The sequence below is a fragment of the Zea mays genome, chromosome 5 (assembly GCF_902167145.1).
Source record: "Zea mays cultivar B73 chromosome 5, Zm-B73-REFERENCE-NAM-5.0, whole genome shotgun sequence".
Lineage (NCBI taxonomy): Eukaryota > Viridiplantae > Streptophyta > Magnoliopsida > Poales > Poaceae > Zea > Zea mays.
The window spans coordinates 60,802,027-60,814,575 of NC_050100.1; the positions used below are offsets into that span (position 1 = coordinate 60,802,027).

Consider the following 12,549-nt stretch of genomic DNA (forward strand, 5'->3'; position numbering starts at 1 on the left):
TGTAGACGTCCACAGTTTTTGCTGGCGCACGGTTCTGCCTGAGGCCACGGATGGAAGGTCCGCGATCCACTCTCAGCGCGATCCACTCCCTTCTCCTCCTCGGCGCGATTCACTCCCTTCTCCATCGGCGTGATCCACTCCCTCACCCATCTGCTCCTCGCCGCGATCCACGGCCGTGCCCGCCCATCCCGGTCCACCGCAATCCACTCCTCGGCGCGATCCACTCCCCCAGTATACAGTTCTCCTCGGCGTGCAGAGCGGCGTGATCCAATCCCCTCTCGAGCCCCGAGATAGCCGCCCCGTCTCCCCTCTCTAAGCGTCGATAAGGACGAGGGGAGCAGCGGCCCGAGCCTGGGCCCGGACAGGGAGGCCACCCCACCCTCCTCGCCGCTGCAGAGGCCGGAGGTGGCCAGAGAGGTCTATCTACTGGCGTCGTCGCTGTCGGGCCGCCGGAGGTGAAACAGGCGGAGTTGCCAAGAAATAGGAACAAAACAGCGACGGCTGGACACGGCCAACCGGCCCGGGGGAAGCGACGCACGTGTCTTTTGTCTCGCAGTGACGAACTGGCGCGGCGGCAGCGTGGTGGCGTTGAGGCGGCGACGGCGTACCCAGTGCCCTGCCATGGATCCAGTCGCTGGCACGGCAGAGCATCGGGGCCCGTTGGAAGTGCACGCCCTCGCGCCCGGCAAGATCATCCTCGCGGGTGAGCACGCCGTCGCCGCTGCCATCGATCTCTACACCAACTCCTCCCTCCTCCTCCTCTGCCCCGCAGCCCAGGTACTCCCACCAACCTTAACTTCTACTGGTTCTTCGTGTCGTCGCGGTCGCTGGTACTCTTCTCATAGCTCCTCTCCCTCATGGCGGCGCTGGCTTCAGCGCGGTGGCGCTGGACCTCAGGGACTCGGGCCTCACCTTCTCGTGGCTGTGCTCGCGCCTCCGCGGGGCGCTGGGGGAGGAGACAAGCGTCGTACTGCCTGCACGGGCAAGCACCCACGCACGGACCCCATCCCACTCTCCCGATTCAACAACAACCAGCTCATCTTAGGTACGCCTACACCTTCTCTTTCTTCTGACCAGCAGTTGATGCTGAACGCCACTTGAATTGCTGTCATAAAAGAACAGATGACAATTTCAATTTCAGAATGTCTTCAGTCATCTGACATCAGGGTGACTCTAACTGAAACACTTTACCATATATATTCTGAACTTCTGAAGTACACCGATCAATGGGTTGACTTATTGTTTCAACACAAGTTTTTTTTGTTGTTGAAATATTTACTGCTTTCATGCAACAATCCAGCCATTTCAGTTTCCCTTATTTAATATGGCAGCTTCATCGGTATTTAGAAGTGTTCCAGTGGTAACAGGCTGAAGCCATGGGTGAACACTGTTCTGCGGTAGCTTGCTGATGAGGTTGGCTTGCGGCAGTTGGTAGGGGCAGTAGCGTTAGGGATTTTGCTAGCACAAGATCCTTTCCTGGCTGTAGTCTTAACTTTTTATGTGGCTTATAACTGAATCATTTTTGCATTACTTAAGTGATTCAGTTTGTTTATTTTTTTATTCATGTGAAGCTCTTTGTGAGAATCATTTAGCCAAGCGATTCAGTTGCCCACTAAATTTAATATATGCACACTAACTTTAAGCATCCACAACTACAGACTATTGATAGCACAAAAAATGATGGAAACAAGATCCTGCTTCAAATTAGCTCCTTTCATGAGACTTAAATCTTGCTTCAAATTAGCCCCAGAACCAATCCTGCTGAATAGTGCAATGTTGGTTTGAACACAGATCAACATTTATCTATATACATCTGGTTTGGTTGAACACAGATCAACATTTTATCTATATACATCTGGTGCGCTGACAATGGTGCCTCGGTCCCGGGCGTCGACGTCGAGACTGTTCAGTTCCCCCTGTCTCCGGACGACCTGCGCTTCGCTCAGGTGTACAGGTTCGTGGGCGACGTCTTGGGCTCTAGCGTCGAGGCGCAGCTGCACAGGCTGCTGGGCGCGGAAACTTAGTGCTGCTTCTAGACACTGAATCCTCATAGCCATATTTGCGGTCATCGTCGACAGCCATGCGTTCCACACCTTTTCTCATTCCCAGGATCATGGAGGGTGATGATGGCAGTGACCGGAAACCCCAGGTGCTGTCAGTCCTATGGAACCAAATCTTCTTTTCCTCTCTGTCTTTAATTCCAAAGCTGTTCCTCCCTCTTTCTGCTCCCTGGTCAGAAACAATCTCGTCCTCGACCTCGACGATCTCATCAAAATATTCAGTTATCCCATTCCTGCAGCTCTCTTCGTCAACCCGGCTCTGCGTTCGCTGCTCATCCGAAGCATTCTCCTCGTCATTATCGTGTTCGTCTGAAGAATGGTACGCAACATGATCTTCTTGTTGGTTATCCATGAGCATATGGAGCCATCTATCCACGTTTCCTTTGCCAACATGGTTCATGTTTTCACCATCTTCCGGTCTGGTAAATCCCCCGGTGAGACACCAACACGAGTTGGTGCAAATACTAAACATCCATAAATATTTATATCTGAATGCTATGGAATATATAGCTGCCATTGTGGCTAATACAATCCCCTTGCATGATGTCCTACTAACAGTTCTGTTCCATTACCTTTTTAGGATTTTGCTCCTACACCTATTAAATTATTTAAGGTACCCTTTGATGCTTCAATCTGTTTTAGAAATATCTAAATTCCATTGGATAAAGAACACATAAGTTATACACTCATTTTTTTCTTTAGAAGCTTAAGTACTGAATCTGTTAAAGGTTTATTTCCATTGAGCAAAATAAATCTACTGTTACTGATGTTCTTAAGGAGAACATGGAAGCTATAAAGGAACACTGATATATATCACATAAACGGTTTGGTTTTTAATTCAACTTGAATGATAAATTGCAAACAATTTTTATAAACCAAAATCCGCATATGCTTACTATTTTATATCCTATTAAATGTAAAACTGTACTCATAATAAGGACTAGAGGAGGACGAGGAGATGATTTGGTGCTACGAGGGTCAGGCCCCATCTCCAAGAAATGGACCACGCTTGGCTATTGCCACCACCTGCACGCCCCGCTTGTGACGCAAGGTGATGCTTTTGTACTAAAGCCAATTTTAATGACTGTTGTACCTGCTATACTTGATCGTGTCCGTGATGGTGTACGAAAAAAATGTAATGTTATTCATTACAGTTAGCTCATACTTTGCCTTTTTGTGGTCTTTCATGTTCTTGCAAACTGTTCTATTTATTTCATGCTTAGATGAATTCAGGTTGATGTAAAAGGAGAGTTAGTGAAGAGATTATTTGATATTTCCTATAGCCATCGTCTAGCCGTTGTTAATGGAAGCTGCTTTGGTGTGTGGAGACTAGAGAAGCTTTTGTGGTGCTTGTCTTTAGAAAGGTTCGTGCAATCTTGGGAGGACGATTCACTTTATTCTTGCAGGTGGATCACCTATTCAGGCCGAGAGCCATCCTCGCCCCAAAATCCTCACTGCAGTCGACGACCACCTCCCATCTACACCAGGACCAAGAGGCTCATGCTGCAGAGGTACAATACCCTAGATCCCTCATCCTCTTCCTTTTATTTTTATTTTTCATGCTTTCTGGTGTGGTCCAATAATACTGGAGCAATCACCATGGTGCCTATATGTCAGGCAGGGTAGTCCAACTCAAACTGATTGAGAGTGGGCTCCCATGCAAAGAATTTTTCTCCCTTTTTCTCAAGCTCACAACAGTCCTCTGCTGTGATTCTAGATGGAGCGTACCTTCATCGCCATGAATACACAGTTTATTTTTGAAGCACACAAGCAGCTCCTTCCTAAGCTCCATAGACAGATCATGTAAGAAATAAATATTCTACATGAATACACTGTAGGGGAAACAATCATGAAAATCAACTAGAGTTGGTCTATTCATCAGGATATTTATGTGATTTGTGAGCTTCAATGTATTCATCTACCGAGATAGGAAACAACCAAAGTATAACACAGTATAGCCGTATAGTGAACATGTAGACTGAATGTGATATTCCTTGTACTTCATGTTCCTTTTTAAGTTTGATGAAGGAAGTTTGTAAGTTATGATAACCTTATTTCTACAGTTTATTTTTGAAGATATCTCATGACTGGATTCAATCTTGATATCACATGATGCGAAGAAGGGCACAATTTTCTTGATTTCCCCCATGTTTTGCAACTGCAGCTGAATGCAAAAACAGAATTAACTTCTCCATGACATATAAACACACATGTAGAGCCAATTTCTTTGATTTATTCACTGCAGTCAATTTGCCGATACAAGAAGAGCCAAGAAGAGCAGTTGGATGAGTAGCCACTCCATTATCACATATCCATGGATGCTCTGACCATTTATAAAGAAGATCATTGTATTATGAGTTCCTTGTTATCCATGTCATCTCTTACTGCCCTATAACTGATTTAAATAGTTTATTTTGGTTTGAAAGTGAGAGAGTTGTCACAAAAAGAAGGGAATTTAATTTGCTAGAGAATACAATTGTTTGTTTTTAGTTACTTGTTCTAATACTATCTTTAACAGCTTATCCATCCTCATCTTTATATTTAAACTTCACTTAGTGTAGAGTGTAAACCATATGACTAAGCGGCTGAACACAGTTTAAATGTATGTATTAGGCTATGCTCATTTAGATTTGTAAGTTGTGAGCCGTTACAACGTACGGGCACCTAACTAGTAAATACATATCTTGGTAAAGGAACGTCTCTAGCGCGGTTCTCTAAATCTGGATACGGTTCCACCTATACAACCCACAAGTTTAGCGAACAAGATACAAGAATTAGATACATTTATTTAGATATATTGGGTTGCATGAAGAAGTTTCTTAAATATATCTAGTACCCGGAGAAACACAACATATTATCTAGGTTATACATTGTTAGGGGACTTACCTTGGCGAAGATCTTCAGATCACCTGACCTTCAACTTGAAATGTGTTTTAGACATGTAACAAAGGATGGACGAAGCCGACCTTCGATCGAAGCAACCTACGAAGAAGCTTTAGCAGAACATAAGAGCGGCGAAGGAGCGGACTGAGGTCGTCCGCTTCGGCGACTAATGGGGCTTCGTGCGCGAAGCGACGAAGGGGATGAAATCGAAGACTTGTGTGGCATGGCAAGAAAGAAAGAGAAAAAGACAACGATGCCCCTATGAAATTCGTTAATTGTAACACCACTGGTGTTACGAGAACTAAAATTTTGGCATCTCATCATATGCATTAGCATCATCTAGCTTGATACACCTAGAATGCATTTTAATAGGTCCAAAATTTCAATTGAAACCATAAACTAGCCCGAAAAGTGGAATTTAAAATCTAGTGAGAAGTTGCCAAAGGTCCATATACTAAAGTGCTAAAGCTTGGAAAGTTGAACAACTTTCATGTGTGAAGATGTCCAAGTTTTATACGAAAACTTGGAGTAAACTGCAAAAATTCAGTTTTGGTGTAATTTGGAATTTGCTGAAAATAATATCAACTAGCTGTTTTTGGGCCTTTACAACTTTTGATCTATAAACAGTTTGAAGGTGGACAATGTAACAAAGTTGTAGAGCTACACTAGGGGTACAAATTTTCTTGGGCAACCTGTCCCTAAAACCATATGCAACTTGGAGTAAAAGTGGCTCAAAGTTGAGCTGTTTGAATTCTGAGTTTTCAGATTTTGAATAATAGCCCAAGTCTGAAATCAGTATTTTATTGCTTAGTTTGGAGCTATGTTGTGATTGATCTATATGGTTTTGGACTGAAATTCCTGTAGCAAGTTTGAAGACCATATGTTGGTGTGCAAGTTTGGTCAAAGGTCATACCCCTAAAGCTACTTGGAACTTGGATAAAAAGTGGTCCAAATTGGAGCTGTCAGACTTGTGATTTCTGGACTTTGATTCAGAAATTGAAGTGCAGTTTCAGCATTTTTAGCAAACTTCAGATCTCTGTTGTGATAAACTTCTGATGTTATGGCCTGCACTATCCAGAGAAAAGTGTTAGAGGGTAATGTGGTGAGTAATTTTCATTGAGGTGGATCCCCCTGAACTAGCCTAGAAATAGGAGAAAATAGTGTCTAAAAACATGCTGTCGGACTCCAGATTTCAGACTTAGTTCAGTTGGCAGAAACTGAATTTCAGTGAGTTTTGCTCAAGTTTGGAGCTTTCTTGTGGCTAATTTTTGGAGTTATATACTATGGTTTCTATAGTAAAGTGGAAGACCATACAACAGTGAATAAGTTTTCTTAAGTAAGTTTGATTTGGTGCTTCAAAAAAATTGGAGTAAACTGTGTCCAAAATCTCCCTGTCAGGTGTTGAGTTCAGTTTGGTTTCAGTTGGCTGAATCTGAATTTTAGCGTTTCCAACCCACTTTGGATCACTATAACTTTTGATCCATGAGCCTTTGGTCTATGGTTCCTGCACCAAATTTGTAGAGCTATATTTTGTCAACAAGTGTTGTTAACGAAGATCTCCCTGTTACTACTAAAATTTGTGAGTAAATTGAGCTCAAAGTTGCTCTGTCAGATAGATGTGTACTGAATTTGGTTTAGATAGCTGAATCTGAATTTCTGTATTTTCACCCCACTTTGAAGCACTATAACTCTTGGTCCATGATTATTTGACCTAGGTTTGCTGCAGCAGGTTTGTAGAGGTATGTTTTGTGAGCAAATTTTGTTAACTAAGGTTAGCCTGTTATTACTGAAAATTGGGAGAAAATTTGCTCCAAAGTGATCCTGTCAGGTTCATGTGTTCGGGTAGCTGAAACAGAAAATTCAGGGTTGGGCTTCTGTAACTGAAGATTTTTTCTCTGTTGGCTGGACTTCACTAGAGTGCTCGAGTTGTAACAGAGATAGAGTGTATGACCAAGGATTTAGTGACCTCATCACTACTGCGAAATATTTAGTTTTGGACTGTTGTATGGCCTGTGAGCAGTAAAAATCTCATCTGCTAGCTCTGTGGTGGAGTGCACTGGACAACAAAATTCTGAAAGTTTTACCCATGCAGATAATGTCAAGTTGGATTTATGTGAGCCTGTCCTAGGTGGAGTTCTTATCTGCCTTCTATTGTTTATGTAAAATGAACCAAATTAAGTGTTTTGGCTGCACCCATGAACCTGTGTGGCACTGTGATTGTATGCCACGTGTGGAGTCCATGCAGCGCTAGCACCATATAGACCACTCTCCACTGCCTGCGTGGTGTGCTCATGGCTGTTTGCTCCCTCGTTCAGCCACCTTAGGGTTTGGTTTTGTGAATTTTTTCCCCTACTCTTGAGCTCCAAATTTGTGGTCATCGTGTGAGTGATGTGGCAGTGTTCAGGCCTAGGTAACCTCCCTTTCAAACCCCCAAATCTGATTTGCTCTTGTGCTGTGTGCCAGCTCCCTAGTTGGTGACCACGCCCACTAAATTCCCCACCTCACCGTGGCCAGGCTTTCTCGTGGAGTTTTTCACCCGTGTGGTGAATGTTCCGTGCTCTGCAAAGGTTAGTGAAGCTCACCCGGTTGGAATCTCTAGCTCTATTGTTGTGTGTTGCTTGGAACGGGGTCACGACGCCTCCGTTCAGCGCCGGGGACAGTCTCCACGCCGACCCCTCAGCTCACGTCATCTCCGCTCGGATTCTTGCATGCACCATGGCCATGGTAGATCAGTGATACTCTCCACGCCTTTGATTGGAGTTCTACCACACGGTGGCCGCGAGATCGAGCTCGTCTGCTGCGTTTTCCGCCGTCGGTGACCGGGTTGTGGTGTCCTCGCAGTGAGTTCACGCCCATGCCCGGGTCCGCCATGGTTCGGAGGTCGCGGGGATGCTGTTGTCGTCGATTACGTTGCACCGCCCAGATTAATCAAACGCTGGTTTGCCGGAGCTCGCGCGACCATGTCGGGGTCGAGACTTTGTAAAAGGAGAGAAGTTGAGGGGTTTGGGTGAAGTGGTCAGTGAGAGGAGCCAATAGTGGCAAGGATGCGTGTTGGATTTTTTTGAGCGGCTAGGGTCTTTGCGCAAAAGAGCAGGCGCGGACGAGGGCTCCCAGCCGCAGACCGACTCTGCCCGATGCTGGGCCACAGTGGGCTAGTTCCAGCACATAAAGAAATGGTTTTTTCTTATTTATTTAGCTGAGAGCTTGTAAATTAGGCCAAAAATTGTACAAAAATGATAAAATTGTAAGACCAGTTTTATGAGGTGTGTAAATTCATGTACTTTGTAGTAGAAATAAATTTAGGAGTTTTACAGTAGATACCAAATTTTTGGGGAACCTTGTCTTGACCAGCTGAGCACTTGGTCCAAGTTTGAAACTGTTTGGAAGAAATTTGCTCAGCAAATAGATTGTTGCCCGAAAAGAAAAAGATTTTAACCTCGGGTAATTAGGAAATGAAGTTGCTTAAAAAAAGTTTGAGCTTTTGGATGAAGTTTAAGATGGGTTAGTCCCCTGGTGAATTGTTAGTTAATGATGTCTTCTAGTGCCCTTGGTAATCCTCTAGTGTTTTGGCTAGTTTTATGCACCTTGTATTAAAGTGTACTCAGGATGGGTTGTTTGTTACCTTCTTTATGAAATGCATTTCCGTACCATAACAAACATTCATCTACATGTAATTGACTTGTAGAACACCTAGAAGAAGTGGTGTCTGCAGAAGGAGTTCACTTCAGTGCCTGCTGATCCAGTGGTGGAGTTTCATCTAACTTCTTACCAGAGTAGAAGGATTTTAGATCTTCTCCTGCAATAAGGCCAGCCCCGGTGCATTTTCCACCTTTCTTGTATTATAAAATTTTATCACTTATATGCTGCATTAGGTGATAGGAGTTGAATGATTAAACACTTGATGCATTACCATCCTTGCAAGATTGATTATCATACCTTGTTACCTGTTTTATAAAAACTAGTAATGCTTAGTCATGCTTATAGATTAAGAAAAATATTTTTGATCTATGACTCATGATTTTTAAAAAAGAAAACGGGCTTGGGATGATGGAGGCATCCTCCGCGGGGATGAATTCATCATTCAAGCAGGGTACCTCTGCCAGGTATCAAACTTTGAGAATTTGTTTAAAATGAGACCAGACGTTGAGCTCGACAGGTCGCCCGTCTGTGTCGATCAAGGACTGTACCGATTGTAGGCCTGTTGATCTAGGATCTTTTAACTGGCCACATACCTCGTCATGGGTAAGCCTGAACCCGACTACTCCATATGTGAAAAGACAATCGCCCACTGGGAGTGGAGAGATGGCGGGAGTGGCGTGTACCCACCTGGCACGTGGCTGGATGGTGGAGTACCGTACTCTCGGGTGGCGCGGACCGGTTCACGTAGTGGAGGACCCGTGGGAATGGTAGACATATGCAAGGGTTAAGTGCTACATATGTCGTGTGGTTGGTGATCCCCAGCTGGGTGTTAATCGATTCGAATCGCCATTACTTCTCGGTCATGAAGACTAGATCACTGCTCTGCATCGTAGATAACAAGTATAACAGAGTTTTGGTTAAAAGCAATCTAGTGTAGGCCAAGTGAATGATCTAGATTAGGAAAATCTAGAGACAGGTTAGTAGATTCAGGTAATAACCTAACTTGTGAAATAAAACTTGGCTTAAGGATCCATTATTAGTAAGCTTTTATGCAAAAAGGAGTCATTGATAATTGATGAGCTTTTCCCTTGATTCCCCAAAAGCTAGCATGCCCTTGAGAGTCTTTTCCTTAGTCGGGTAAGTCTTGCTGAGTAATTGCCTACTCAGGGTTTTATTCCCTATGTTGTTGCAGGAAAGATTTTTGATGCCTTGGCTTTATTAGTACCCCTTGGTCTTGAAGCTTAGATTACTTATGTGTATCTTTTATGAAAAGGCTTCACCTTTCCAAGTATTGTAGTTAAGTTATGCACTCTGAAGACTATCAGGACTTGTAACAATTTCAACCCCTTTTATGTTGTAAAACTTGAGTTCTGGGTATTTTGTAAAAGTCTTCCGCTCTATCTCCAATGTGTGTGTATCAAATGTGATTACTGTAATATGCTGTTATGTGGGAGATCCTTGGGATGATGAGTTCAAGTTGATGAACTCGATAGCCTTGTTAACTTGCCCGGTACACGTGCATAGCAATCTGAGACCATTAAGGCAAGGATTAGTGTATGTGGACCTGATAACTTGGGAGGGCTGTCACATTAATCATATTTGTAAACCTCGTGTGCTTGTTTTGTAATTTCACACGAATTTGTATCTCTTCGCTATAAATAGGTAAACAGTGCCATGCATAAAGTTACTTTTTTAAGGCCCATAGCTTTGTTGAGCTTAGCCTTTGAAGTATTCTCGAGCTACTTTTTCCATGTGAATCCGAATATATATATATTTATAATTGTATATTACATTGAAAAGAAATAAAAAATGATAATGGCCAAAACTATAAGATGAGTTGCATATCCTATTCTTCAGATATTTTTTACTTGTGCAATTCGTTATTCTTGTTAGAGCGCAGTGGTAATGAGACTGAGAGATAGTGTAAATGATAGTTGTCTTCCTTTATTGCAGAGAGGATTCTCTTATATACAAGTCTAAACAGTATCTCCCAAGGGGTGTGTCCCTTGGGAATAACTGTTAGGGGGGAAGGTGAAAGTGCATTCATCCCTTTTGTGAGTTTTGGTGATTTGGATAACAACACATTTAAAGGTCTAACAAGTTTGCTAAGTGTTGAACAGGAAATTCAGTATGATGAACATACTTGAATAGTGTATAATGATCAGTGAACAAAGGTTCAACACAAGGTTAAATCCAGTGAGACAATGCAAATGGATATAATATGATCTCTATATTGGTTTGAATATATGGACAAGACCTGAGAAATCACTACATACATATGACCAGAATAGAGGACAAAGTGATTTAGAGGATTGGTCAAGCCAAAGAGAATAAGATATGAGGAATCGTGAATTGGCTTGACCATATTACTATCAGTCCATATATGCTTCTATGAGAATCAAACTAGAGCTTGATTAATCTTAACAGTTATATCTAGAAGACATTCAAGCAAGGTTCACAATATTGAAGAAATGATTCTCTCAATGGATGCTCAATATGATGTGACTCAAGAATGGCTTGATAGGGTGAAGATAGCAAGGAAAGGGCTTCGAGGAACTAGGCGAAGGTGAAGGCCAAGCGACGGCTTGTAGACCGAGGTACCATGGCTAAGGTGAAGAAGAGAGTACTTGCACTAAGTCGATGAACTAATCAGCTATGAAGAGTTATAACATGTTGATGCATCAGTAAGGTGACTTGAAGCCATGATTTGAACTCATATAAGGTGATATGGTACAAGTCACAGGGTTTGATTTGAGTTTGCTTCAAAAGGTGAGACAAAGATGTTTGTGATCCTTATGAAGCAATGCCATGGAGAAATCACACATGAGACACCAATGACTCAAGGAGTTTACTTCAATTTATTTTATTTAACTTGAGTATAGGAATCGTCGTACTATAAAGGGGGATCCAAAAAGAAGGTTGGTGTTTGCCAAAGCTCAAACCTCTCTATTCAAAAGCTATTTTTGAAAAGCAAAAATCTCTTTAACATTCTATGGTTGACCGTGGTTAGGGTTGAGAAACCTAGAGTGTTCTTGCTGAAATGCAGCTGAACTTCTTCAACTGTAGCTGAGCTTTCCAGCTGAACTTAACTTCAGCTGAGTTGAGCTTCTTCAGCTGCAGCTGAGCTTTTCAGCTGAGCTGAACTTCAGCTGAGTTGAGCTTTCTCAACTTCAGCTGAACTCAACTTCAGCTGTGAACCTCTTTGACCATACACCAGCTGAACTTGCCTCCGGGCAGTTGAGCTGGGGTTTTCTCTCCTAAACTCACTGGTCAATACCGGTTGAACTGGTCCTGAGGGGCAGTTCAGCTGGTCTCTGACCCCTCTGACCTCTGATGTGCAGTCTGCCAGTCAGACTGGCAAACAGGTCGCTAGGAGCTGTCAGGGGCGGTTCAACCGGTGTTGGTCAACTTTGACCAGTCTGCGGTCAGTCTGCCAGTCAGACTGGCAGACAGGCTGCCAGGCCTGCCAGGGGCGGTTCAACCGCCCTAGGGGGCGGTTCGACCGGTCTCAGGCAGAAAAATCTGCCCAAACGGCTAGTTTTGAGCTCCACCTATATATACTCACTCCTACCTCTCACCCCACAGCAGTGAGCACGATTTGAACTCCATTTCTAACCCAAGAAACACCTCCCTCTCTCTCTCTCACACATCTCTTGCCTCTCCCATTTCAAATCTTTGGAGAGAAATCTTTGAGTGAGCTTGAGAGCTGCGATTTTGTGCTTCATCTCTAAATCTCTCTTGCTCTTCTTCTTCATTCGAGCTTTGGTACTACATCGAGTTCTTTGTGGATTCATTACTCTTGGAGCTTCTAGCTCCTAGACGACTAGGTGTCTCTTGTGAGTCTCCAAATCTTGTGGAAGACCACAAGAAAGTTTGTATTACCCGCTCGTTTGAGCAAAGATTAGTGTGTGAGCTTGACCTTTGTGGTCGGCAAAGGGAGGATTAGGGTTGAAAGAGACCCGGCTCT

General features: G+C 43.4%; 2 long non-coding RNA genes across 2 annotated transcripts; both read left to right on the forward strand.

Moving 5' to 3' along the window:
• Window positions 1–312: 312 nt before the first annotated feature.
• LOC111589268 (uncharacterized) lies at window positions 313–4,106 on the forward strand. Its single transcript, XR_002748267.1, has 5 exons — window positions 313–777; window positions 877–1,045; window positions 2,999–3,111; window positions 3,467–3,571; window positions 3,778–4,106. It is a non-coding gene; the product is annotated as an uncharacterized lncRNA (long non-coding RNA).
• A 3,114-nt stretch (window positions 4,107–7,220) lies between these two features.
• On the forward strand, window positions 7,221–8,750 carry LOC103626425 (uncharacterized). Its single transcript, XR_552944.3, has 2 exons — window positions 7,221–7,510; window positions 8,629–8,750. It is a non-coding gene; the product is annotated as an uncharacterized lncRNA (long non-coding RNA).
• Window positions 8,751–12,549: the final 3,799 nt, after the last annotated feature.